The sequence below is a fragment of the Toxorhynchites rutilus genome, chromosome 3 (assembly GCF_029784135.1).
Source record: "Toxorhynchites rutilus septentrionalis strain SRP chromosome 3, ASM2978413v1, whole genome shotgun sequence".
NCBI classification, from domain to species: Eukaryota; Metazoa; Arthropoda; class Insecta; order Diptera; family Culicidae; genus Toxorhynchites; species Toxorhynchites rutilus.
The window spans coordinates 227,790,768-227,818,729 of record NC_073746.1 but is presented as its reverse complement, the minus strand read 5'-3'; the positions used below and the strand labels follow the sequence as shown (position 1 = coordinate 227,818,729).

General features: G+C 38.2%; 1 pseudogene; it reads right to left on the bottom strand.

Annotated features, from left to right (window-relative positions):
* Nucleotides 1-27,948, bottom strand: LOC129773991 (ER membrane protein complex subunit 3-like; annotated as a pseudogene).
* Nucleotides 27,949-27,962: the final 14 nt, after the last annotated feature.

The window sequence follows — 27,962 nt, the reverse complement described above, 5'->3', positions numbered from 1 at the left end:
CTACGACAGACTACTCAATTCTCCCAGGACCAGCGTGTAATTACTTCTCAGCCAAACACATTCTGGAGATATCACGAAGCTGACGACACCCAGGCGGCATTAAGTGAGGCTAGCTCAACGCCCCGTTGCAACATTGACTTAACGCGCAGAGTCAGTGGATACGGAACCTGCGTCGTGACGAATCCGGAAAACATCCAATTGATTGAAACACCAATCACAATCGTCTGCAAAACGTTTATGAAGTTGTCCTTGGCCAAATCCAACAGGATAAAGGTAGAACTAGGACTCGACAGGCCTCGTTTTGTGTATCGAAGTACCCAGATTCCTTATTATTGAAGTAATGTCTTCGCATTCTCCCGCAGCAGACGAGCACAAATAATTGCTATCCAATATGTATCAATATTAATTAAAGAACATAAATTGAATTGATTTGCACGAACATTACTTACCTGTCTCGAATCTGAGTTAATACGACCTTCTTTTGTGAAGAAATCAATATCGGAAAGTAGTGCCGTGCAACTCAATTAACAACTCGGTAGTTAGGCTAATAAAGTTATATTTTCATTTTCTTCGCGGTTGCCTGTAATGACAATCGTAAAAGTTACTAATACCGCGAAGTAAAATGAATCAATCGTTGGTAAATAGGGATGTGTATTGCATCTGACATTCATTTTACAAATAGTAATATTTACAGAAAATATGTACATTCTACTGTTTGCATTACAAAGGATTTGGAAGCTTTTTTTTAGTAATCCATTTTCTGGATTACTCGAGGATAAACAAAACAAAATACAACTGACGTTTCTCTTACGGTGGGTATAGACTAGTTATATATTCATGTGAAGAAATATGATGAAATTTATAGAAATCGCATCAACCGTTTACACTAGCGCGAACTTCTATACTGAATATATTCATATTTTCGGTGAATGTATTCACCTGAAGTAGAACTGCATCCAACTTTAGTGGTTTCTCACCAGTGAGAAATTCACCAGCGTTTACATAAAGGGTGTGTCACATCAAATTGCATCACGGAAAAAACGCTGTAGAAATTCGCCCAGTAGACCGATCCTTTTGAAAATTTTAGACAGTAAAATAAAAACTATTAAACAACTTTTGGCATTTTCTTTTTATTCATACTTCGAGCCCAAGCCCGTATGCTCGCACCTTCCTCTTTACCCCGTCCATAAGGTTCTGTACAACGTCAGGTTGTAGTTTTTTTTGAACAGAAATCCATTTTCTCTTGAAGTCCGCCTCCGATTTGACAACTTTTGGGTTCTTCCGGAGGGCCTGCTTCATAATCGCCCAATATTTCTCTATTGGGCGAAGCTCCGGCGCGTTGGGCGGGTTCATTTCTTTTGGCACGAAGGTGACCCCGTTGGCTTCGTACCACTCCAACACGTCCTTTGAATAGTGGCACGAAGCGAGATCCGGCCAGAAGATGGTCGGGCCCTCGTGCTGCTTCAATAGTGGTAGTAAGCGCTTCTGTAGGCACTCCTTAAGGTAAACCTGCCCGTTTACCGTGCCGGTCATCACGAAGGGGGCGCTCCGCTTTCAGCAAGAGCAGATCGCTTGCCACACCATGTACTTTTTGGCAAACTTGGATAGTTTCTGCTTGCGAATCTCCTCCGGAACGCTGAATTTGTCCTCTGCGGAGAAGAACAACAGGCCCGGCAGCTGACGAAAGTCCGCTTTGACGTAGGTTTCGTCGTCCATTACCAGGCAATGCGGCTTCGTCAGCATTTCGGTGTACAGCTTCCGGGCTCGCGTCTTCCCCACCATGTTTTGCCTTTCGTCACGGTTAGGAGTCTTCTGAACCTTGTATGTACGCAGGCCCTCCCGCTGCTTGGTCCGCTGGACGAATGAACTTAATAAATTCAGCTTATTGGCGACATTCCGGACCGAACTTCTCGGATCACGTCTAAACTGCTTAACTACGCGCTTGTGATCTTTTTCACTGACGGAGCATCCATTTTTGCCGTTCTTCACCTTCCGGTTGATGGTTAGGTTCTCGAAGTATCGTTTTAGTACTCTGCTGACCGTGGATTGGACGATTCCCAGCATCTTAACGATGTCCCGATGTGACAACTCCGGATTCTCGAAACGAGTGCACAGGATTAATTCACGACGCTCTTTTTCGTTCGACGACATTTTTCCAAATTTACGAAAAATTGACAGTGAAGCATGGCCAACGTGATCTATACACTCTTATCTAATTATAAGCGAAAGCTGAAGATATAATTCCTAAAAATTAAATTTCTACATCGTTTTTTCCGTGATGCAATTTGATGTGACACACCCTTTATGCCTGAATTTATTCTATTCATAGTGATTATATATACCTTGAGCAAGTGTATCATATATGTTCTCACCCGTTTATATCTATTTTCGCGCCATTGGAAACGACATTGGAAATGAACACAGGGTCATTTTGGTATCCACTCCATTTTCTACACAAAGTGAAGAAAGTGAAGTGAGATGTAAGCGTAGTGGGAACGTAAGTGTACGTGGATACGGAAATAAGGCCCTAAATCAAATTTCGAACAGATTGAATTCAAATTTCGGACACTTTATTTTGTAATTTTATGGACGAAAATTACATTACACTTGATTATATTTTATAGTCAACTGCGAAACACTTACCAATCAATCACAGTAAACTGTTAACGATGATGAGAACTGATGAAACACGGGAGAAATTTAAAGATTTATGAACGGGTAAATTCTACGTGCTCACGCTAAACAAACGTCAAACACAAACGATAATGAGTGGTTTTGTTGATTTTTTTACTACTATGTAATAATTCAAATGTTATTCTCAAATGAAGTGATAGTGAAACCAATGGATTACTCTAAAGAAGCAATTGTGATATCAAATTTATAGTTATATCATGAGTGCATGAAGCATTTCAAGATATTAGAACAAAGTGTCCGAAATATGATATAGAACGGTATACGAATATGGTTTATTGTTTCGATTACATTTTCAAATTATTATTTTTAGATTCCGAACAATTGATAGGTTGAGATATCAACATATTGCTGATTTATTTTATTTATTTTTCTTTGTTTTTCAATTGTTTCCCTCTGTCGATCGAATGAACCAACCTTAACAAGCGTGTTGTGAGGTTAAATTCTGCAAACATTTAGCATTAATTCCTTTGGAATAAAGTGAATAATCAAAATCTTCCCATATACAATAACACCGTTTTGCAGTACGATATGCTACTAAATTTGTCATTTTCCATTTACGATTATCAAAATTTCAGCTCATAGTTGTAGATCAGTGTTCGCTACTCACAGAAATGTTGTTGATCAGCTTTGAACATACTTAAATTATGTTTAAAAATTCATATACCTTCAGTTCACGCGTTGAATGTACATATTTCAAATATTATACACAAATAATAATTTGCGTACAATCTAACCGCAAATCGCATAACCTCATATTTCAAATTTCATGGCACTCTTGGGGTGTACTGCTAACAGGGGTCTGAAGAAGTCATTTGAGATTGTATCCTCCCAAGGAAAATGCTTTCTTCGCTGTTTGAATTTTCATTCCTACCGTTAAATACAAGCCGGAAGAACAACCAACCAACCAACTGAAGAACATAAATACACCCGACGGTTCGCTCACTCTCGTCCGTTAGTCCATGCGTCCACCTTCTACGGCCATCGCGTCAACGAATTGGAAAAGCACGAAGGTTCATTTAGCAAGGGAAAACTATCCGAGAAGGAAACTTTTCATCTTGGTTTTTCACATAAACCACACATACACACACATACCCGGACGTTCATTCCGAAAACTTTCACTCTCCCTATCCTGCCCCGATGCCCACACAAATTTCCCTGGTGGTCCATCCCAAAAACCGTTCGCTTCGCCAGCGGAGAGAAAATAAATAGCTCGAGTTTTCCATTCTTGTTCTTAACTTTCTAATACATCCCCACACGGAAGGCCCTCAACGGGGTGGGAAATGTTATGTTTCAACGTTCCAATCTCCCCCGTGCACGCCACATTTCCGAGTCCGGCGTACAAATGAAGAAGAGTAAGCGAAAGTTTCCGGTGCGACCACTGCCCGCTTCGAAGTGGTCGTTCCAAAAGGCACTATGCAAGAAAACTCCAGAGCGCTGCCCGAATCCGGCAGCTGGAAGCGACTGTGGCTTGGTTCTTCCTGAGGATGGACCGCAGTCCGCCGCTCGTAGCGCAGCGTAGCATTTGTTTATTTTGCTTCTGCCATCGCATCGAGAAAGACGAACGCCGTCCAGGGTCTGAGATGTTAAAGACAGGGTTGTGCTGAAGATACAATTGATAAATTAGACGGGGTGTACCGGCCAAGCTCGTCTGTTGGAATCCGGTGTAGACAATTCGCTTGGGTTTGAAGATTTGTTAATTTTGCTGTTGGAAACATCAATTTGTTATGGTTGCTGGGGTGACAGGAGCAGGATAACAATTATACGAATTTTTGGGTGACCGGAATAAATCGCCACAGTAAACAACTGCAACAGAAACAACCGCTTAGAAAAAGTGTAGTAGGCTAGAAATATTTGGCGCGGGAAAAACATCATGTGCCTCACATTTCTATTATAAATTTATTCTCTTGTTCTCGTTTTTCGAAATTTATTCTGAGGACAATGTAATGGGGACGAAGTCCCCATTTGGCGAGGATAAGGAATCGAGGCGGCCCATGCCGCCAAGATGACGCAATCCGAGTCCACCGCCGACCCGCCGTCGGAAGCGGCGGTGTCTCGCACGCAAACCTGGGATCCACTGATTGCCCGGTTAGTTTGAAACATAGGATACGATCCTTTAGCAATGTCCGACCGAGCTCTAGCGAGCGTCGGACGGTATACGTCTGCCCGGGGCGTTACGTTTGCCTGGGGCGATACGTTTGCCCGGTTAATTCTTGTTTTGAAATACAATACCGCGCCACAATATTTATAGCCTACTACACATTTTATAAGCGGTGGTTTCTGTTGCAGTCGTTTTCTGTGGCGATTTATTCCGGGAACCGAATTTTTGAATGCTATCTTGGTTTCGAGGAACAGTCGATTCGTTTTTCAGGCTGAACTTATAACAACTTGCAGCTCGGTCGGGGAAATATCTTAATAAACTTCGAAAATTGAGGGAACTAATCGGCTCATATTCATATTCGCTTGGATTTGTACATGAATACTAAATTTGTACATGAATACCAAATTTGTTACAAATGTTCCGATGGAAGTTGATCGTTCATTATCCTGTTATAGGACCTGTAAATGTGCTGAGGTCTTTCTTATTAGGACTCAGCAATTGTAGAGTAAGTTTAATATTCAGTGTGATGAAATTGTTTCATTGGTTAGGTTGTACAGTTAACTAATTTTCCATCACCTCCCATCCATAAGGTCATCTAATTGACCATCACATCCATGCTCATTCTACAACGCACAATCAGAAATATTAAAGATTATTGAAAGAAAATGGTACACAAAAATAGGGTGTAGTGTCCAAAACTTGACCGTAATTTTTACAATATTTTAGAAATCACTTTTTAGTAAGAGGATTTAGTGGTTCTGGAAAGGCATGCGTGGTTTTGTGGAAGTAATTGGATATGGTTGATACATGATTCGTTTTTGTGCTCCCGAGAAGAACACACAATCAGGTCATATGTAGAAGTTTGTGACATTAATGCAATTGCACGTGATGCACTTGTGCACTTCCACCATCACCATTATCTACCTTCATCAAAGCAGAAGAACAACAATGCATTGGTGTGGTTCAACCATACATAAGCACTCTCCACTTGACGATATGAAAACCGACGCAATGCTTCCGTTGCTATATTTGCTGTTCGTTTTGGTCGGCCCAGTTTGAGAAACATAAATGGGACCAATCAGAACGGTTTAGTTTAGATAATGATTGACATTTTTCAACAATTCGATAGTTTGTTTCGGAAAAAAAAGTTATTTGTAAAGACAGATATGTAGAAATATTTCCAATTCATTGAAGTAAAAATCTCTGCGGTCTATCAAGCAATTGTCGAATTATAAGTGTACGAAATATTCCATTATTCGCTACATGTTCAAATTTTAGATTTCAATTTCACACCATATATCTCCCTGTTAAACGTTGTCCTACGGTGAAATATCATCTATATCTTATTTTCCCTTCTATTTCGGATTTGTGTGGGAATAAAATACTATTTTTGTGTTAGATACTGAACAAATTGTTATATGAGTACACCACCTGCATTCCCAATTCCTCACCTTTACCCATCATAATACTAATTGGATTAATTGCATATTATCATTTCTCATTGCTTATTGCTGAGAGCCATTTGGTGAAACAATCGCAATCAAATACAATCGATAACGACATTAGTATCCCACAAACAAAACAAAAAAATCCAGCAATGTATTAAATATCCAACAATTATGTAAAGAGAAAACCCGTCACTATATTATTAAAGACTTGAGAGCAAATATTGCAATTTTCATTGTAACTCCGAATAAAAAAAAACTTAAATGAACGCTCCTCATTGAAATAACTAGTAATAAGATTGGGTTATTTAATAATAACAATACGAACCCATAATTTAGTCAATTTTGTAACATTCTAGTTTATTCAGCAATAATAAACTAGAAATATATATTTCACAACAGGAGTATAGTTTCTAACACATCCAATCGTTGAATATACATTTTAACTAGCAACGCATATTTCGTTCATGTCAGCCGAATTAACAACAATCCACCGGAATCAGAGCCAGATGTTCTCGGAATCCCAGTCAGGTCAACGCATGTCCCGAATTTTCTACCTGCATACCGCACCCCATAAATCAGCGATCCCATTAAAAAACTGTCTACAAATTGAATTTGACAAGCTTCCTAGCTTTGGTCGGACTTCCTCGTGTCGGAGCCAAACTAGCGGGTTCGAAATAGCCCAAAACCCGTGTCCCGTGAACCCCTTCCGCTCCCGTCCCGGCTCGGGGTACAGGAAGTGGTCGAAGAAAAATATGCAAATTTCTCCCAGGCCGGCAAAAGGGTCATCCGAAACAGTCTAAAATATTGTAGTTTTAATCTTTTATTTAGACGCACATTTCATATCCGTCCCCTGCAGTCTGACACCGGAGGGAAGGGAAATAAAATGGGAAGGACAAAATGTCCGCTGGGCACGCTCGGATTTTGGCATGTAAACGGTGGGACAAAACGACACTGGCGCGGGCACCTATATGTACTGCGATCCCTGCAGCACCGCACGCAGCGCTCGAAGGGTCGAAGGGTTTAATTAAACTGTCCCTCGGTCATCCCAAAGGAACCCTTTCCGTGTTGCTTTATATCACGGAAGTACACACATAATGGTGAATATACTGGGCCTAGCGCGAATGAATTAGTTGTGGGACGAAGCGAGGGTTGTGCATACATATTTCCATTAAGCTATATAACCGCCATAAATGTGATTGTCAACGCTAGTGATTGTACGATTTGTGACTTCAATTATGCGATTTTTTACTACACTATATATGCTAACGTTAGGTGATTTACCAAATTATTCTATTTTTAGAAAAATGTATTCATCAATCAAATACAGATAATGCTTAAAATGAAAAAGGTTCATCGCATTTAAGAATGCAAATAAGACAACAGAATTGCCAAACAAATTAGAAATATAGACAGATAGCATAGATATGAAGATCGTTGGTCTGGGGTTGGATCGATTATGCGAACGGCGTGATATAGCTAGAGTTTTGTTTACGATCTCATCCAAGGCAATATTGCATTAATGCAAGTTGCATTAATCTCAAAGTGAGAAGGTGAAATCTGCGTAATTGCGAATTTGTTAGCCTTCCAACTGCATGCACTAATTACGCTCACCATGAGCCTGTTGTTAAGATGGCTCGGATATACAATCACCATTTTGAAAACATCGATTGTCATATATCACGGGCACAGAATAAAAAGTAGCCTCAGGCAACCTTAAATAAAGTTGATTTACAACAATTAGTTAAGTAGCTCGAATCATTAGGGTTCAACCGTTATATCTCCGTTTTAAGTAGCAGCAGTTGAGCGATCAACGTTTGATATGAAGCCAATTCTGATTGTGTTGAGCTACAATCATTAGCCAATATTACTTCCATTTCAGTGTATTATTTTTTTTGTGTTCCATGTTCGTTGTCCTCATTGATCGCATATCACTTAATATTTGACACATTTTTCAAATCATATTCAATCGAGCATGTTCGCTGTAAATGTTTATAAGAAAATGTTGCGCTACCGCTGCACGTTCCTCTGCAATTAAATCGTGCTTTACTCCTCCTGGAAAGAAAGTTTATGTTGTATAAAATTGAACATATTGAATGCGATCAAAAATGTTTCCTCAATTATTATTAAACTGAATATCAATGTGTTTTACAACAGACAGAAAGTACTATCCATTAGAAGTATTGACATTTTGATGTAAACATGTGAGTAGTCATATTAGCTAACTTATAGACGGGGTGGGATTATGTTCACACGAAGCTAATATTAATTTCAATTCTAATTGTTTCGATTTATCGAAATTTTCTTGGGTCTCAGAATTATCGATGAGTTTTTTTCCATTGATACCCAATATTCATGCTCATCCCTGCTATTCTAACTGTTCACATCATAACCCCACTTGCATTCAGGACCCACTTGCATGAAAAACAGCGTTCATGGTACCAATTCATGAGTCTGGAAGTTTCAGTTGTGTCACCAATAACTGAGGTGTTTTTTACTTGTTTCTTATACAGAGTAATTCTCAATCGATTCATTTTGGTCTATCGAGGTATATCAGAGGCGACGCGTGACCAACTGAGCCACCTGTTCAATTTCATTTGCAACATTAAAACAACAGTATTGCGATGACAGATTTTAACTTTTTTTTTATCCAAAAATATATATTTTTATTAAGGCTCATATGGCGTCAGCCTAACGGGGCCGGGAGTTCAATATTTCGACAGTGTTTGCCTTACAACTATGTTAGTAATATGTAACCGATTACTCGCGGTTGGCTCGAGGTTAGTATTACAAGTGTTTTCGTAATTGTGATGTTGCTGTCTCCAATGCTCTGTACGTGTGCTCGACACGGGATACTTCCTATTGGGATGCAGCTGATCATTAATCAGCAACGCCCCCCTAGTATGTACCCCATATCTAGCGTAGTGCGTCTTCTTGAGTCGAGGAATCCTGGATAGAATGGTCACTAGCCGGCACAAACATCAGCTCGTGTAGAGTTGTCATGAGCGGTACAACCTTTGGCTGTTGTTGAAGACAGTGGACTGCACAACCTTTGGCCCGTGTCTCTGTAAAGAGTATGTGTATGTATTGCCGCGACTAAGTAAAAGTTTATAGATCGGATAGGAGGGATATGAAGCAGGGACACAACGAAGGAAGCATCATTAAACGTTGACATCGGCGTTTCTGAGGAACAGGTATAGATGAAGCAGAAGATCAGGATCACGGCTACCTAAGATATCCCGGACGGGGATATCCGATTGTCTGCGTTTTGCTCTCAGTGCTCTAGAGAGCTGAGAGCGAGCAGCATGGAACCGGATACACGACCAGACAATATGTTCGATGTCGTGGTAGCCATCGCATTTTTATTTCTCAACATTTATATATACAGTAAAACCAGTTTTTGTGCAGTTTTTTATGCGAATTTTTTGTGTTATTTTTTTTGGTGCTACTTTTTTGTGCGGTATTTGAAAGAAAGTGAAGTGATCGGTCATTTTTTCCTATCTTTGATATGTATTTTATCACTCTACATAGGGACTGTGTCAGTTAATTCCCATTCTCATGTTTTGTTTTGTTTGTTTTAAGGTGTCAGTAGGAGTTTATTGACAGGAGCAAAGAGTTGATTATATGATCTGCGCAAGTGAGTAGGCCACTTATGAAAGTGAAAAAAGGAAATCGAATGTTGATCACGAATGGAATCATTTGGATTTGGGTTTTTTTCTTAAGAAATTTTTTTGTGCGGTCCCTATCACCCGCACAAAAATAAGTTTGCCTGTATAACAAAAGAATCCTGCGGTCAACTATGAGCGCAAACTTATCAATGAATTCCTCATGAAATAAATACCTCTGCCTTATGTCATAAAGGTAATCCTTTTCCTTAGTCACCATCATAATTCCGAATAACCGTTTCTGATCAGATCTTGACCGGAAATAATTCTTGATCCGTCGAACAACGGTTCTTTCAAAAGGAACAAAAAGTTCTTTCAACGGATGTTGTTGTATTAGGCAATGTCAGTATTCTGACCAGCCGTTTCGGAGAAGGTTTGATGCAGGTTTTGTCCAACGATAATCGGAATAATGACTATAATTTAAAAAGAACAGTCAGTTTGTTACAAAACTTCGCTTCATCGAATTTCGTGTGGTATGAAATAAGCATTTTCAAATTCCCAGTAGGTAATGCGATATCGATGTCGGCAAATTTTTCGTGATTCAACAAAGCGACGAATTTGTATTCATCTAGTTCCTTAAACCGTTTCGTCATTTCGTCAATAATTTTGTCTATAATCGATTCATATAAACGATAACAATTGATGACGTTACTGTCATTCATAGTTTCGCCAGATACATCAATTGCATATTTGAGCGTACAATCGGAATGATGATTTGCTTTGAGCTCCTTGACGATACGATACTTAACGATACGCACAAATTTTACTACGTCTAATTCCATTATTTAGCAAAATTTGATAAAGAACATCCGTATGTGCGAAAACATTCGCAAAAAAATTTAACAAGAATACAGTGTTGAACTCAAGCATGAATGCGTGAGGACCTCTGGATGTAGTAAAAGTTTCAGCATCAAAGACACTGTCGCCAAGGTAAATTTCACCCAAACATTTATTGATAGGTGCATAATTCAAATCATCTATTTTTTCAAACATTTGATATTTTGGTCTCCATAAATTGCTTCAATGTCTCGCTGCGTTTTGACGAATGTGAGAAAAATGCCGCAAGAGTTCAATACGTGTGCACGACAGTAAATATATCCAGTGAATAACCGTTGTTTCACGAATGTTTGCACACCAGATTTATCTCCATTACAATAGCGCCATCATAGCGCCATGTACCGGGTTCAAGTTGTCGAATGAACAAAATCGATAAAAACACCCAAATTAAAACCACACATCAACGAAGAATATCACCACATCCACAGAAATCATGAATGAATTGGTTCGTTCTTTTATTTGTATCATGCTCGCTCGGGGTGTTTGGTGCTATGTACTCTCGCGGTCTCGTGCCCTCTCTCAAATTTTAATGACGTCAGGAATAGAAATAGAAACAGAAAGGGAAACGAACAAACACTGAAGAATGGTGGTGTGTATTTTCCATCGTTTACATCGGTTTTGAACCGAAAACGTCATTTTTACGCAAGGCGGCGTATTAGTAGTAGTGATCGTTTCAGACGTAGTTGACTGTGTTTGCCCTGTGTTTGGATGACGGCGGGTTCAGATGAATGGTTGAACCCGGTAGTCATTACTTAACCTCGAAAAAAACACCCTATGCAAAATATCAGCTCAATCGTACTTAAGGGAGAGTGGCGACCGCTTTCAAAGTTTGAGTTTTTTGAAAATCGAAAAATCACCCAAAGGGGTAAAGGGGTAAAGGAAATCGGGGTTTTCGAAAAAAAAATTTGATCCCAAATGCTTTAAAATTGCATGAAACGTTGAGATCTTGTGTCATCTCGAAATTATTTTTTGTCGGCACTCTGGGACTTAGTTTTATTTGCGGCATGCGAAACGAAAAGTATGGTTTAGGAAGCCAATAGAAATAGTTATCTTAGATAGTTATCTCGATTTTTCATTCGGAACGTGCTATGAAATGTTGATTTGCACAATATTATACCCTATGCAAAATATTAGCTCTTTCGAACTTCATTTACTGGGGTCACAAACGACAAATTTGAGTTTTTTTGAAAAACGAAAAATCACCGAAAATCGAGGTTTTGAACAAATTTTTTGGATGCCAAATGTCTTAAAATTGTATTACCCGTCAAGATTTACAGTTATCTCGAATTTTTTTTGTCATTTTTTTGTAGTGTGGCAACCTTACCAATACCAATACTGAAGTTACCAGAAGTTGCTTACTTATGCTGGTCTACTGTACGCCGTTTTGAATATAACATCGAAACTTCATTTGAATATAAAATTCTCAAATATATGAAAGTTTCTATTCGCTCTAAAAATAACGAATAAAAACTATGCTTTAGTGTAGGCTGACCAAATAGTTCAGGAATAAAAACGGGACACGAAAACCAATAAAAAGTAAAAAAGCAAAAAGGTTATTTTTACTATTTAATATATATTGAAGAATTTTATTTGAGTGAATTAAACCAAGAATAAATACAATGAATCAGACATTCTTAGATGTACCCGCCTAGCTCCCTATATAGTCATGCTGTGCCAAACGGATATAGCGGTTCTCAGATTTTCGTGAAAATTGGTAGTTTTGTTCCTTAATATATATTATATATATTACACCCGTATTTTTTTATTTTTTTGGTTATGGTGCCATTTTGATCCAAAAAATCAATTTTTTCCAATTTTTTTTTCAAAAATGCCTTTTTGGAACTTTTGAACTACTGCACTGATTCAGATGATCGATATATCAAATTAAAGCCAATCAGCTGGTCTTTTTTTGAAAAAATACTACACTTGCAAAAAATATTTTTGTTTTCGTCACTATTGAATGTATTTGCTTTTTATAGCGTAAATGGTCTCGGACCAAGGGCCTTTTTTTATTTATTTTTCTTGAAAAATGAGATTTTTTTACATCTTCTTGAAAGGCGTTAACGTTCCCTGTGAAACATTTGCCGTCTCAACGTATGCATTAATTAGCGTCATTTATTAATACTTAGTTGAGATTTCTTGAGCCAACTAACACACCTTGAATGTATTCCAAGAGACAAGCTCTATAATCCTCGTTACCACAGTGCAAGTCGAAGGAAATTTCTTTGACCAAAAGTCCCCCGGCCAGAACGGGAATCGAACCCGAACACCCGGCATGATGATGTGAGACGCTAACCACTCGGCCACGGGTGCACTGAGATTTTTTTAAATAACATATCCAAAAATCAGAGATGTGTTCTTTTTCTTTTTTATGTTATAATTTTTCAAAGTTAACCGATGCAGGCTGGTCAAGCAAAAAAAGGGTCGTTGAATGCAAAAAATGGTTTGCTGAACACGAATCTGACATTCATTTTTTATTACCCTCTCTTCATAGTATTTTTTAGCATGAAATTGCAATAAGAATATTTCGTTCGAATAATTCTAAATCCACGCCAGTTATTTCGGAACTTGTATGGGGATTCGCAAAAAAAGTACGGCCGGTTTTTCCACCATTGCTGTTGCCAGAACCCCCAAGCTTTGGTTTGTCAATGATGAGACCTATTCTAGTTTTGAAGTTTTCCTAAATGGGAAAATTCCGTTGATTTGTATGATATACCGTTTTGTTTTTACCTTTTTTTTATGGTATGGCACATGTTTTGAACCCAGATTTTCGCAGCGCTTGAATTCCAGCCGATATGAAATATGAATCATGCATTCAAAGCAACGTATCCAACCCTCCAACTTGTATTGTAACTTTACAGGAAAAGCAGCGTTGCGCACAAGTTGGATTTGTCGAGGAATTGACGCATTTTCCATCAATCATTGTGGAATAATGAGTTCTTTTGAAAGCTTATGTTTTTACTTAAATTTTGCATGTAGTCACAAGCGTATGAAACTACGGCAACAAAACTTTTAAGCTGGTTTTCTACAAAAAATCTCTTTTTTTATTAATTTTTATTTCGTCGGAACTAATATGATCAATTTTGACAATATGATGTGATTTGTTTTGTATAGTTTTTCGAACAACTTGTACTTTGACGCCAAAAAAATCCAAGCTATCATTGAACCTGCGGAACTTTTCAAAGCAATGTACTTTCTTTCAAAAAAATGATAAAAAACGTCAATATGCCTTGCTTTGAAAAGTCATAAAACAATCAGATTTGCTGATATTGCTCACAAACTTGGGTTTTAAGTACTTGAATATTATAGCAAGAAAAGAAAAATATTACGAATCAGCTGAGGCAATTTTCTGATGACCAGCGCTTCCCCACTGTGCAATGGCCCAAAAAATCATTTTTCTCCCTTTTTTATCCAAAAATGCCTTTTATTAAAAAATAATGACTTCTGAACTACTGCACCGATTCAAGTGATCGACATATCAAATTGAAGCTCAAGACAAACATTAATGCTACAATGCGGTCTTGAACACAAGTCTGTATATTTTAGGAGAACACTTGACACCTAACTAACCATAAATACTTCTTCCTTTTTATGTTGAAGAATTCCAATAGAATAATTAAAAATAACAACAATTTTAGTTATAGATACAGCATATCTTTAAACAATAAATGTTTGAAAGATCATTAATCGGTATAATCCTATTTATAGGCTTTTTATACTCAAAATACGGTGCAAATTAATGAAAAAAAAGACGATAAAAAGGTACCTGTCAACATCTGGATACGAAATTAGTTTTCCGCTAAAACTTATCATTATTATATAAAATTATCTTCAGATACAATTTTTGTAAGAGATTATTTTACCACATGAAGAAAACAAAGTTTTCCATTCACATTGAATACTAATTTGATACGGAGAAGTTAATTTTCATTCATAATTTCTATTTGAAAGGTGATCATTCTGCCTGATAACTCATTATTATCTTTGGCGCTTCACTAACTCGTACGTAACAACGTAAAACGTGGTTCAATGGCGTACCGTTCATTTCGTTTTCATCGTGTCAAGTGTTCTGAATCATATTTCGGACAACATCATATTTCGGACACTTTGTTCTAATATTTTGAAATGCTTCATACACTGATGATATAACTATAAAATTAATATCACAATTGCTTCTTTAGCGTAATTCCTTGGTTTCCCTATCACTTCATTTGAGAATTACATTTGAATTATTACATAGTAGGAAAAAAATTCAACAGCACTACCCATTATCGTTCGTGTTTGACGTTTGTTTAGCGTGAGCACGTAGAATTTACCCGTTCATAAATATTCAAATTTCTCCCGTGTTTCATCAGTTCCCATCATCGTTAACAGATTACTGTGATTGATATGTAAATGTTTCACAGTTGACTATAAAATAAAGGGTGTGTCACATCAAATTGCATCACGGAAAAAACGCTGTAGAAATTCGCCCAGTAGACCGATCATTTTGAAAATTTTAGACAGTAAAATAAAAACTATTAAACAACTTTTGGCATTTTCTTTTTATTCATACTTCGAGCCCAAGCCCGTATGCTCGCACCTTCCTCTTTACCCCGTCCATAAGGTTCTGTACAACGTCAGGTTGTAGTTTTTTTTGAACAGAAATCTATTTTCTCTTGAAGTCCGCCTCCGATTTGACAACTTTTGGGTTCTTCCGGAGGGCCTGCTTCATAATCGCCCAATATTTCTCTATTGGGCGAAGCTCCGGCGCGTTGGGCGGGTTCATTTCCTTTGGCACGAAGGTGACCCCGTTGGCTTCGTACCACTCCAACACGTCCTTTGAATAGTGGCACGAAGCGAGATCCGTCCAGAAGATGGTCGGGCCCTCGTGCTGCTTCAATAGTGGTAGTAAGCGCTTATCTAGGCACTCCTTAAGGTAAACCTGCCCGTTTACCGTGCCGGTCATCACGAAGGGGGCGCTCCGCTTTCCGCAAGAGCAGATCGTTTGCCACATCATGTACTTTTTGGCAAACTTGGATAGTTTCTGCTTGCGAATCTCCTCCGGAACTCTGAATTTGTCCTCTGCGGAGAAGAACAACAGACCCGGCAGCTGACGAAAGTCCGCTTTGACGTAGGTTTCGTCGTCCATTACCAGGCAATGCGGCTTCGTCAGCATTTCGGTGTACAGCTTCCGGGCTCGCGTCTTCCCCACCATGTTTTGCCTTTCATCGCGGTTAGGAGCCTTCTGAACCTTGTATGTACGCAGGCCCTCCCGCTGCTTGGTCCGCTGGACGAATGAACTTGACAAATTCAGCTTATTGGCAACATCCCGGACCGAACTTCTCGGATCACGTCTAAACTGCTTAACTACGCGCTTGTGATCTTTTTCACTGACGGAGCATCCATTTTTGCCGTTCTTCACCTTCCGGTCGATGGTTAGGTTCTCGAAGTATCGTTTTAGTATTCTGCTGACCGTGGATTGGACGATTCCCAGCATCTTACCGATGTCCCGATGTGACAACTCCGGATTCTCGAAATGAGTGCACAGGATTAATTCACGACGCTCTTTTTCGTTCGACGACATTTTTCCAAATCTACGAAAAATTGACAGTGAAGCATGGCCAACGTGATCTATACACTCTTATCTGATTATAAGCGAAAGCTGAAGATATAATTCCTAAAAATTAAATTTCTACAGCGTTTTTTCCGTGATGCAATTTGATGTGACACACCCTTTATAATCAAGTGTAATGTCATTTTCATCCAAAAAATTACAAAATAAAGTGTCCGAAATTTGAATTCAATCTGTCCGAAATTTGACTTAGTGTCCGAAGTTTGATTCTTATTCGCTTCATTTGAAAAGCATTTTATTCGATGATTTTCTTAAGTTTTCAATAAAATAGAAAGCTTAAAAGCATATTGAACTAATTCATCAAAAATATCTACCAAATAATACCTGTGCATAAAGATTAGATCTGTTTTTAGCATCATATGCCTTAAGCGTCCGAAAGAACTCGTAACAGCAATTGAATGCCTGGACTCATAACTATCAGACCGCAAGGCTTCCGAACATTTAAAACCCCATGTGTCACATGGTAGAGTTTTTAGTCCACTCATATTTATCATTTACCGTTTTGTCTCAAATTTTGAACAGTCTCAAACATTTTCCACTCCAACATTTCATTCTTAAATTTAAATTTACTAAACATTAATGTTATAAATAATTGAATAATGAATTCCCTGACATTCTTTGGGATATAGGTTTTAACATCAATTACAGCCTAATATTTATAACACTAAGCATTTGCAAAAAAGTGACTATCAAAACCAGTGATAAAATGTTTGCGTCAACAAATTCCGTAAAAAATAACCATCGTTAATTTTTCAGTTTTGGGGGTCTTCGTAGCCTAATTGGTTGAGTGTCCGCTACAAAGCGAACCATCATGAGTTCATAACTCATAACCCTCAACTGACCATCTTTGTGTGTTATTCTAGCTACTACGTCCACGTCCAGCTCACATTTTCGGTCTCATATCAACAGTCCCGGTGTGAACAGCGCAACTGTGAACATTCGAACAATAGCAATATTCTTACACCGAAAAAGGTGACATGAGGGGGTCTCCGTAGCCACATTGGTTGCGCGTTCGCTTAGTAAGCGATCGATCGTGAGTTCATAACTCAGGGCCCTCATTGACCATCTTTGTGTTGTTACAGAATAGCTACGTCCACGCAACAATCATCAGCGATGGAGATCGATCCACGGTCGAAATAAGATCGATTAATCCATACAACTGCTCTGCTCTGCCAGACACATCGGGCTACTGTTCTATAAATAACTCAACAATGATCAATCAACTGTCTCCGCTGTCCGGTGGTCCAACTGGATAATGGAAGAACAGAAAGAATAACTCTTACGCCTAAATGGCTACTGTGTGAATGTACCATATGTAATGGTATAGAAGGAATACTGGCGAATGGCAACTGTGTAATGTGCTAATTATAGATATGATAACCATGTGACATGTACACGATTAAAATTCGGCTCTGTTACAGCTAAAATGCTAATGAGCCTTAAATAAATAAATGGGTTAAAAAAAAAGGTGACATGTGTAGTGCATCGATAGAATAGGAATTCTCTTACGCCTAAACGGCTACTGTGTTATAGATAAAACAAATGTTTATCGATAGATAGCGAAACTCTTACGCCTCAAAATGGTAACACAATAAAAGTTATCTTAAGATAAAAAATGTACACGAATAAATTCGGTTCTGTTACAGCTGAATTGCTAAATGAGCCTAATAGAATAAACTGTTGGGATAAAAAAAAATGTTTTTTTCAGTTTTTGTAATTGTTTAAACTATTTTATTTGCTGTTTTATGTTAGGTGCTAGAAAAGGTAAGAATCTACTATAAATGGATGAACAAATGATGTTTTATGCAGATCTTCATTATAATTAGTATTTATATAGTGCTCGGGATTTGAGACGAAAGTGTTTGGAATTTGAGTAAGTGACAAAAATGGTGTTCGCAATTTGAGACAAATGAAATTGAACATATTTTTAGTTTTTTACCATGAATATGTATTCGTAAATCAATTCTATTTTAATCAATTTTTTTTCACTAGGCTCTATTGTCTCCAAAAATCAAAATAATTTCGCAAAACATTCCCATTTCGAGGAATGAGACACAGTTTAATGGTCAACAAAACTTAAGTGTTCGTAATTTGAGACAAAACGGTATGTCAGTAATCAGCTTATTCCATCCAAAATTTGCTACGCATTGGATGAAAAATTTTCCATGTGATTGCTTCCATTTAATAATCTGACGTGGTGACAACTGTCATATCCATATCCTACAAAAAGGTTATCAACATAAAATGGGACAGGATTCTCTGCAATTTGTGTGTTCGATTCGTGATCCAGAAGTAAAGATCGTTTTCATATTGAAATTTAACGAATACATAAGTATTGTGAAAGAGCATAGCATTGCAATGTGCTCGGTTCTACTCGTCGTCATGCTTCTGAGTTCCCAGATGACCTTTACCTCAACAATTAACTGTTTTGTTCGCTGGATCGCAGCATCTTGAAATATACTGTCTCGATTTGGTCTTCTTCTCGCTTTATGCAAATACTTGCGACCGAACGGATTCAGAAGAGATTCATGAGGTTTACCTCGCACCAGTTTCAAGTCAACCTTCCCAACTACCCAGATATAGATGTTTGAAAATCGATTCTTGTTGTTTCCAGAATATTCCATTATTTATAACTCCTCTTCACAGATCGAACAACGGCCTTAAATAATGGTTTCACTCGTGTTTGCTTTTTTTTATTGTTTTTTTTATCACTATTACGCCAATACAACAGACTACACATACCCTGACTTTTAGTTTTACAGGGCGGACTCGATTATGTACAATCTCTTATTTTTTGTCTGTTTATAACTTTTAATTGTTTTATATACATATTTTTGTTTTTTTTAATAGAAAAAAATAATTTAATTTTTTTTATTCCACCTTTCTCACATAGAAAAAAATAACATATACGGGTCTTTCTGGAAGTTATAGAGAATGGTATTTGATGACAAAAATTCTACTAAGCATATGGTCGAATTCCCGCAATGGATGAGTTATTGAACTTTTGTTTTATTTCGGGCTCTTTTTGCCTTAACGCAGTATTCTAGTCTAGAAATTTGAAAAAAAAATCCTTTTTTTTTATCCAGAATATATATTTTTATTAAGGCTCATATGGCGTCAACCTGACGGGGCCTGGAGTTCAATATTTCGACAATGTTTGCCTTATAACTATGTTAGTAATATGTAACCGATTACTCGCGGTTGGCTCGAGGTTAGTATTACAAGTGTTTTCGTAATTGTGATGTTGCTGTCTTCAATGCTCTGTACCCCTTATCTAGCGTGGTGCGTCTTCTCGACTCGAGGAATCCAGGATAGAATGGTTACTATCCGGCGCAAACATCAGCTCGTGTAGAGTTGTCATGAGCGGTACAACCTTCGGCTCTTGTTGAATGATCAGTGGACTGCACAACCTTTGGCCCGTGTATCTGTAAAGAGTGTGTGTATGTATTGCCGCGACTAAGTAAAAGTTTATAGATCGAATAGGAGGGATATGAAACAGGGACACAACGAAGGAAACATAATTAAACGTTGACATCGGCGTTTCTGAGGAACAGGTATAGATGAAGCAGAAGATCAGGAAGATCACGACTACCTAAGATATCCCGGACGGGGATATCCGATTGTCTGCCTTTTGCTCTCAATGCTCTAGAGAGCTGAGAACGAGCAGCATGGAACCGGATACACGACCAGACAATATGCTCGATGTCGTGGTAGCCATCGCCACAATCACAAAGATTGTTTGCTGCGAGCCCAATGCGATAGAGATGCGCGTTTAGGTTGTAGTGATTGGACATAAGCCGAGATATCACGCGAATGAAATCACGACCTACATTCAATCCCTTAAACCAAGCTTTCGTCGAAACCTTAGGGATAATCGTGTGTAACCAGCGACCGAACTCACCTTCACTCCACATGCGCTGCCAACTAACGAGTGTGTCCTGACGAGGAATGTGAAAAAATTCGTTATAAGCAATTTGCCTTTCAAAAAGTGTGCCTCCTGAAGCGCCCACCTTAGCTTAGGGAACCCATGCTAAGGTAATCTTGAATAATTTTTCAACCAAAACACTCATTAGATGTCTTATTCTTGTTAGGAAATAAGATCAGCGTTTATCAACTTTCATTGAGCGGATTGCCTCTATTGAGCTGAGACTGTCTGAAAAAATAAAATAATGGTCGATGGGCAGTGTTTCAATGATCCCTAGAGCATAGTATATCGCACCCATTTCAGCGACATACACGGAACAAGGATCTTTGAGTTTGAAAGAGGCACTGGAATTTTCATTGAAGATGCCGAAGCCAGTGGACCCGTTTATGCATGAACCGTCAGTAAAGAACATTTTATCAGATCTAACTTTCCCATATTCTGCCGAAAATATCGGCGGAATATAATCGGGGCGTAGATGATCTGGGATTCCATGGATCTTTTGTCGCATGGACAGATCAAAATTGACAGAGGAATTGCAAAAGTATGGCAAGCAAACTTGGTTGGAGATGCCCGGTGAAGGGTGCACTTCATGAGTAAGGTACTCATGGTATAAAGACATAAAACTTGACTGAGGAGTCAGTTGGAGTAGATTTTCGAAGTTATCAATCACCAATGGATTCATGATCTTGTAACATATGAGAAATCTGTAGGATAATTCTGTGAACCGAAGAGTAAGATGTGGTCCTCTTGCCAAGACTTCGAGACTCATCGTATGTGTCGAATGCAAACACCCCATGGCTATACGCAAGCAACGATATTGTATTCTCTCCAGCTTGAGAATATGAATCCTGGCAGCTGATCGGAAGCAAAAACTGCCATATTCTAACACTGATAATATCGTTGTTTTGTACAACTGAATGAGGTCTCCTAGATGGGCGCCCCACCATGTTCCGGTTATTGTTTGGAGAAAATTGATTCTTTGCTGGCATTTCTGTTTTAAATACGCAGTGTGTATTCCCCAGGTACATTTAGAGTCAAAATATACTCCAAGGTATTTGAAAAACATCGAGTTCCTGATCGCTTGGCCGGATAGATGAAGCTGGAATTGGGCGGGTTCGTGCTTCCTAGAAAAAACGACCATTTCGGTTTTCTCCGTAGAGAATCCGATACCCAGCTTAAGAACCCACGTGAACAGGTTGTTCAGGGTACCTTGCAAGGGTTTTTGCAGAACGGCGGGATTAGTATCCGTGATGGAAATAACTCCATCGTCTGCAAGTTGTCTCAGCGTGCAGTTTCTAGTTAGACAATCATCCATATCATTGACGTAAAAACTATACATCCAAATTTGTTTCCTTCATATTTCTGAAGTTTATGCATTCAAGAATATACCCTAGAAAGGACTTATCGAAAATCATATTATTTATCGAGTTAGAGCCATTTTAGTGATGCGGTATCTAACCTGGTACGACCATAACAATGAACTTCAAACGCATTTTTCTCTAAACTAGTTCTTTCAAACTGGCGTACACGATATCTCAAGTTCTACTGAACCGATTCATGTCGAATTTATATGGATACATTTTGCAGGTATTTCGTTATCGCATGAACCACTAAAATATGATATTTTTCAAGTTTTACTATTTTTGAAAAATCGGGAAACGTAAGGAAAATCGTTTTAAACCACATTTTGTTTTTCAAACAGCCGCCATTTTGTCAAAAAAGATGTTTTTGACTTGTCCGAGGTTCATGCGATAGCGGCATCTTTACTAATTTAGAATATGTCCGATTTTTTTTGTTTCAGAAAACCAGAAGGGCTGGAATCGTGTACGCCATGGCACAACCTTTTTTTGAACCCCATCACTTCATCAGCTCTTAACTATTCTAGTTATTCAAAGATAGATGGACAAATAAAGATATAATTGATAGCAAACATATTGTTAGTTTTATTTCTACGGAGCACGAAAAAACATCCGAAAATCATGTCTTTGCACTAGAATACCCCCTTAAATTGGTTTTACTCCAGAAAGTACGCTACGTAGGACAATTATGTTGCTTATATTTGAAAATTGAGAAAATTCAATACGTGATACAGTTATTAGACTTCTAATTTAGTGAATCTAAGTATCATCCTGGATGTGAAAAACATAATAGTTAGTGGTTTTAAGATTGTTTTTAGTAATTTCATTCCAAAAATGCATAATAAATTTGATTGTTCCTACACCAAAATAAAGCTCTCTAATCGTTCTACAATTTGTTCTTTAACTTCCAAATCCTGTATTATTACTATAACCAAACTATTATTAATAAAACTACTGAAACTGATACACTAGGAATTTAACATTATTTGAGATCTACACACAGTTTTTTTTTGAGAGAGAGAGAAAAAGAGAGATAGAGAGAGAGAGAAAGGGAAAGATAGAGAGAGAGAGTTTGAGACTTTTCAAACTAAAATTTAGAAGGACGAGATACAACAAAAATAATTAATCAATAGTGTTTGTGAGAGTTCGATCATACTGTGTCCAAAATGATTTAATGTTATGATAAGAGATTTAAACTAATACAAAATTTTTAAACAGTCTGTTTGACTTCGTCGGTAAATGGTGAAAATATAAATGAATGAACAATATACGCCGAAACAATTTTAATTACCTCCCTTAGTTTCTTATGTTAATTGCGTTATGAATGAACCCAATTGATCTCGCCGCACTGTGCTCAACTTCAAAGCAATGAGCCGCTCATCGGCAAAACGATGCTTGTGCAGAGGCCACACTCTCGGATGTGACATAATGTATGTTCCGACTCCATTAAATCGCGTCGTATATTCAAATTGTACCCTCAATTCGTCGACCCGACAAAGGTCTCATTCGGGGAGCTCAGGTGCCATAGTTCTGCATTAATTTCAACCTTCGCCCGGTTTGTAAGCCAGCTAAATCGCACGCCAAACCTAAACATTGGTTGAAATAAATCATTATAATGCTCCGAAGCGGCCATCCTGTGGATGAAGTAAACGCAGCACCACGCACGCAAGGAAGTCGCATCCCCCAGCAAGACAATGTATGTATAATAATAAAAACACCGAAATACCACTTATCAAAAATTTCATCCGGAAATGACAGCTTCGCGGCCGCCTACATGCTGCCTAGCCTAGGTGGGAAGCAACCGCTTGGCGCATCGAGTCGATTTTAACTCATTTGCTCGTTCTGCCCAGTCATTTACCTATTTGCCCAATGCATTCGTTTCTTGTTCTGGCAGACGATGTCAGCGGTGGTCCTGTAGGGATGTTCAACTTCTTTGAACGATACTGGTAGCTAACAATCTAGGTTCTTATTAAAAAAAATCTTGCTAGGTCATTACTCTCTGTTGTTCACTATCCATGCATCATTTCATGTGATCTCAATGCTATAAACAATTTTTTTATATATCAACTTCTATTAAAAAAATATCAGCAATATGAGAACCCCTAACAACTCCCACCCTCCAATTAACGGATTCAAAGAAGTTCCAGAAGCCATTTGAATGAGCATCAGCAGTAGCAGCAGCAGCAGCAGCAGCAGCAGCCGAATGAGGAAGGGAGAGTGAGATTTCGAGGGTCCTCCTAAAGGGTTGTTGGTACCCTGCTGGCAGCCACCAAGTTGATGAAGATGACGGGAAGGACCGTCGTGGTAGAACAATGGTCCACACACATAGATGAAGCATATCCTCCTGCGTGTGTGAGCCGGAGGATTGCACAGCGCGGCGCATTTTACCGAGCACTCGCCGAGAGCTATGGCCGTTCTTTCGAGATGGACTATGGACGTCACGCTGCCTGAAGAAGGCACAAGGAGTCATCGGTAGTCTGGGGAGGACCTTTGTGTTTCGTATGTGTAGATTTGTACGGAAAGCAGTGTTCCGTTTCGGCGACTCATTTGAATAAATTATTTCGAAGAGGGTGCTAAAATAATCTACAGTCGTCATCACCATTAGCAATCCCGTGTGTTTGCTGGGCAGTGTGGCATGAGAGGATGGCGCTAGGATGGGTTGTGGAAATAAGCCGAAAACGTTTGTGGTGGAGCGGGACGCAGAACATGGAGATTCCCCACCGCATTAGCCCTCGAGTTTGCAGGAGAAGAATTGTATGCACCACACACGACCTCCTGAACACAGAACCATTCTCATGCTCAGCTTTTCATCATTGTTTCAGCGGGATTACCATTCAGAGTCTTTTGCTGATTTTACAATTCATGGTAACTAGTTGGAGGATATTACGCAAATTGAAAAAGACATGTGGGCATTGCCGATTCTATGAACAAAAACTGAAGATGAATGAAGATTGAATCACCTTTGAATATTGTTTCTATTGAATTTTTTACATAAGTTGTGAAGGTTTTCATTTCTTATTCTTATAATAGTTAGAAATAGGATATATTCAGATATACCTATTTCATTAATGATTAATTGAAACATAGATGATAACATGTACTTTCAGAAGAAAAAAATAAGGAGCTTATTCATCGTTATTTCGTAAAAAATGCCTCATTTTTCTGTTAACATATTAACGATTGCTCACGAGTTTGGATGGATGGATCACGAAATAACCCGTGTTTTCTACACTGGATGGTTGAATCCTTGGTCTGCCAAGAATCTAACAAGGCCTACCGATGGCTCGCCTTCGTCTTATCCACACCGAAGGAAAAGATCTGATTTGTGGAATCCGAACAAATGAAACGTACAAGTTTGCCCCAAAACGTGGGGTCCCAGGCGTATGAATTACAGATTTCTTTGCGGTCCTTAATGTGTTTATATGCCGCACGCATCATTCGATCACTATCTGATTTCGCTAATTTTTCATCTGATCGATGTTTTGACGACGTTTCCTCCCATCAGGGTTGACACATATACAGAATATTCTGTATTTTACAGATTTTTCGCCAAATTTCAGATACAGAATCTGTATATACAGAATTACAGTTTTCAGCAAAGATACAGAATTTACAGATTTTTAAAAATTCAATTGTAAATATTAATTTCAATACAGTGCATGCATAGATAGATTTGATTTTTGATTTATAAAACGAAATGGTTTTTGTCGGAGGCAGTTGTTGAGCGAAATCTTGAGCGATTTGAAGAGCTTAAGATATTCTTTTCGTTCCATGTTAAGTATAACGTCTATTGCACTTTTCAATCAGAAAGTTCTCATTTTTGCAAACATTCTAATGAGACAAGAATGTTATTGTTGATCTTGTTGGATAACTTCTGTTTGGAGAGCTACGTACAACGATTCGCTTGATGTGAAAAATTTTGAAGACGTTCTGAAAAAGCATGTGGATGTTTACGTTGGTATCGATGCAGAAGGAGCTGATAAAGGATTATATTCAGCTAGAAAGATGACCTTCAAATCGATTTGTCATGACTTCTATATTACAAACAAAACAAATTGCGGAAATCGGTTGGCACCCACAATTATAGACTCTATTTCGCCTATATTTTGAACTATGTGTCTGCTAAACGAGGGGCCTTAAAGATGAAATTGATGAACAATTTGAAGGCAAAGTTCAAGATAACTATGCATAAACATCATACAATTCCGAGTATTATAAGAAAATCTTTTTATGATTTTTGTTGTTGTATTGATACGACTTTAACACCATGAATGAGAAAAATAAATACAAAATGAGAACAAACCTTTATTTTCATTTTATTCCTTAATTTTTCAATACAGATTTTCTTGCTAAAAATATAGATATACAGATTTTTTCAGAAAATTTTACAGAATTAAATGTGGCAACCCTGCCTCCCATCTTCAATTTTCGCTTCACTGTTGTCCAAAACATTTTCATTAGGCGGAACTAAGTACGGTTAGGAGAACTCAGTTCTTTTTTGAGGAATTGGACTCCATTCTGTTCCACTGACGCTGCATTTCAAGCCAATGCTGTAACCGGGCATAGAGCTGGCCTGACTAAGCCCATTAACGACCAAGCAGTAAAAAATATTTTTTTAGCGAAAGCCATTGTGGTAATATTGATTATTATTGTTACAGAAACCCCAATCTTCAAGAATATTTTTTGCCATTCTTCTGTTTTTCCGTTCTTTAAGCCGAATTTATTGCTCAATAAAGATACACAAAATTCAATGAAATTGATAGTAAATGGTAGCTGACACACTGAGCTATCATTTGATGCCAAAATCTTACCATATGGTTGCTTTCCAAAGCCTTCAAAGTTGCTTCTCGATTTTTCGAACGCTTCGCATGAAACGGGTTAATGCAAGCTGGGTTTTGTCAGCTTCGTGGTGTTTCCTGAATGTGTTTGGTGGAGAAGTATTTACACGCTGGTCCTAGAAGAGAATATCTTTCAATAGAGCTTAAGCTTGAGCTTGAGCTTGGGTAGATTGTACAATTCGTAGTTGCTCTCTGTGATTAACCTGAAACCAGCGAAATTGCACAAAGAACACACCGAATGACGCTTGGGAGTAGCAAATCATTCTCATTGTACAAGTTTCGGTGATTCGATCTTTAAATAGTCAATAACGACGCCGGCCACGTCCTTACGGCCACCATGGGAAGGGAAGGAATGTTAGTATGATATTCACCGCCCGAAGGCCAGAAGGATCGCCTCTATAGCATGGTTCCCTAGCAAATATCATGGGAAGGATAGTTGTTAGTGGGGAGAGGTGAGAATAAGGATTCACTGAGGTTAGTAATGTGATTATGCTAACGCAAACTAACGACCACTTGACGAAACGAAAACTTGAAAATCAAATGCATTTCGTAGCCGTTGAAGATATTAAAGGGTGACCTGAAAAGGTCTACTCTGCTATAGGATCGGATTCAATATTTGTGCCTAGTCGTACATCAATGCTCTTCCATTGTAATCCACGGAGATCGCGGAGGTTTTCCGAATTGGGACTCTAGCATCTTGAACCTTGAAAAAAATATCTGTCAATAGAATCGATTTAGCGATTTTGTTCTAAGATAAATTATGGTCATCATGAAAAAAGCGTTTTTTTTTTGTTCTAACTTTTACAATTCAAATTCTACATGCAAACTGTCTTCGGAAGACTTTTAGAGCTCACCAAAATAAATATTTTGCGATACAGAACTTATAAATTTCTTAATCCTACTTAATCCTACTCACACACTTATTGATATTTTCCTCTAAAAATACACCCTTTTCATTTGTTTGTCTTTCTTTTTGAGACAAATATAAAAAATATATTGGTGGCGTTTGAAAATATTGAACACTACAAAATGTGAAAGTTCTCCCATGGCCAAGTGGTTAGCGTACCACATTATCATGCCGGCAAAAGTTCTACAGGGAAAGTTAGTGCCATCCAAGAAGAAGAATGTGAAAGTTTTAATTTTTTTTTGTATTTCGGTACACTAAATTTGAAATCATGAGTTTTTGGTAAAAAAAACATTGATATTTTTTTTCAGTAAGTTTAAAATATTCACAGGACCTGCACTGCGAAATGTTTTTCTCGGTAAAGTTCAAAAGTTGTTCAAAGCCAGTTTTGATATAGTATTTGAAAATTGAAAGTTAGATAAAAACCATTTCTTCAGTTGTTATTATATACATTTACTGACTGGCAATCACTTACGACTATACCATAAACGGTGAAATTCTTCAAAGAACCGAGAAGTGATCAGTGATCTAAGTGTTCTTATGGACCAGAAACTTACGTTCAACCTTCATCGCTCGGCTCTGAT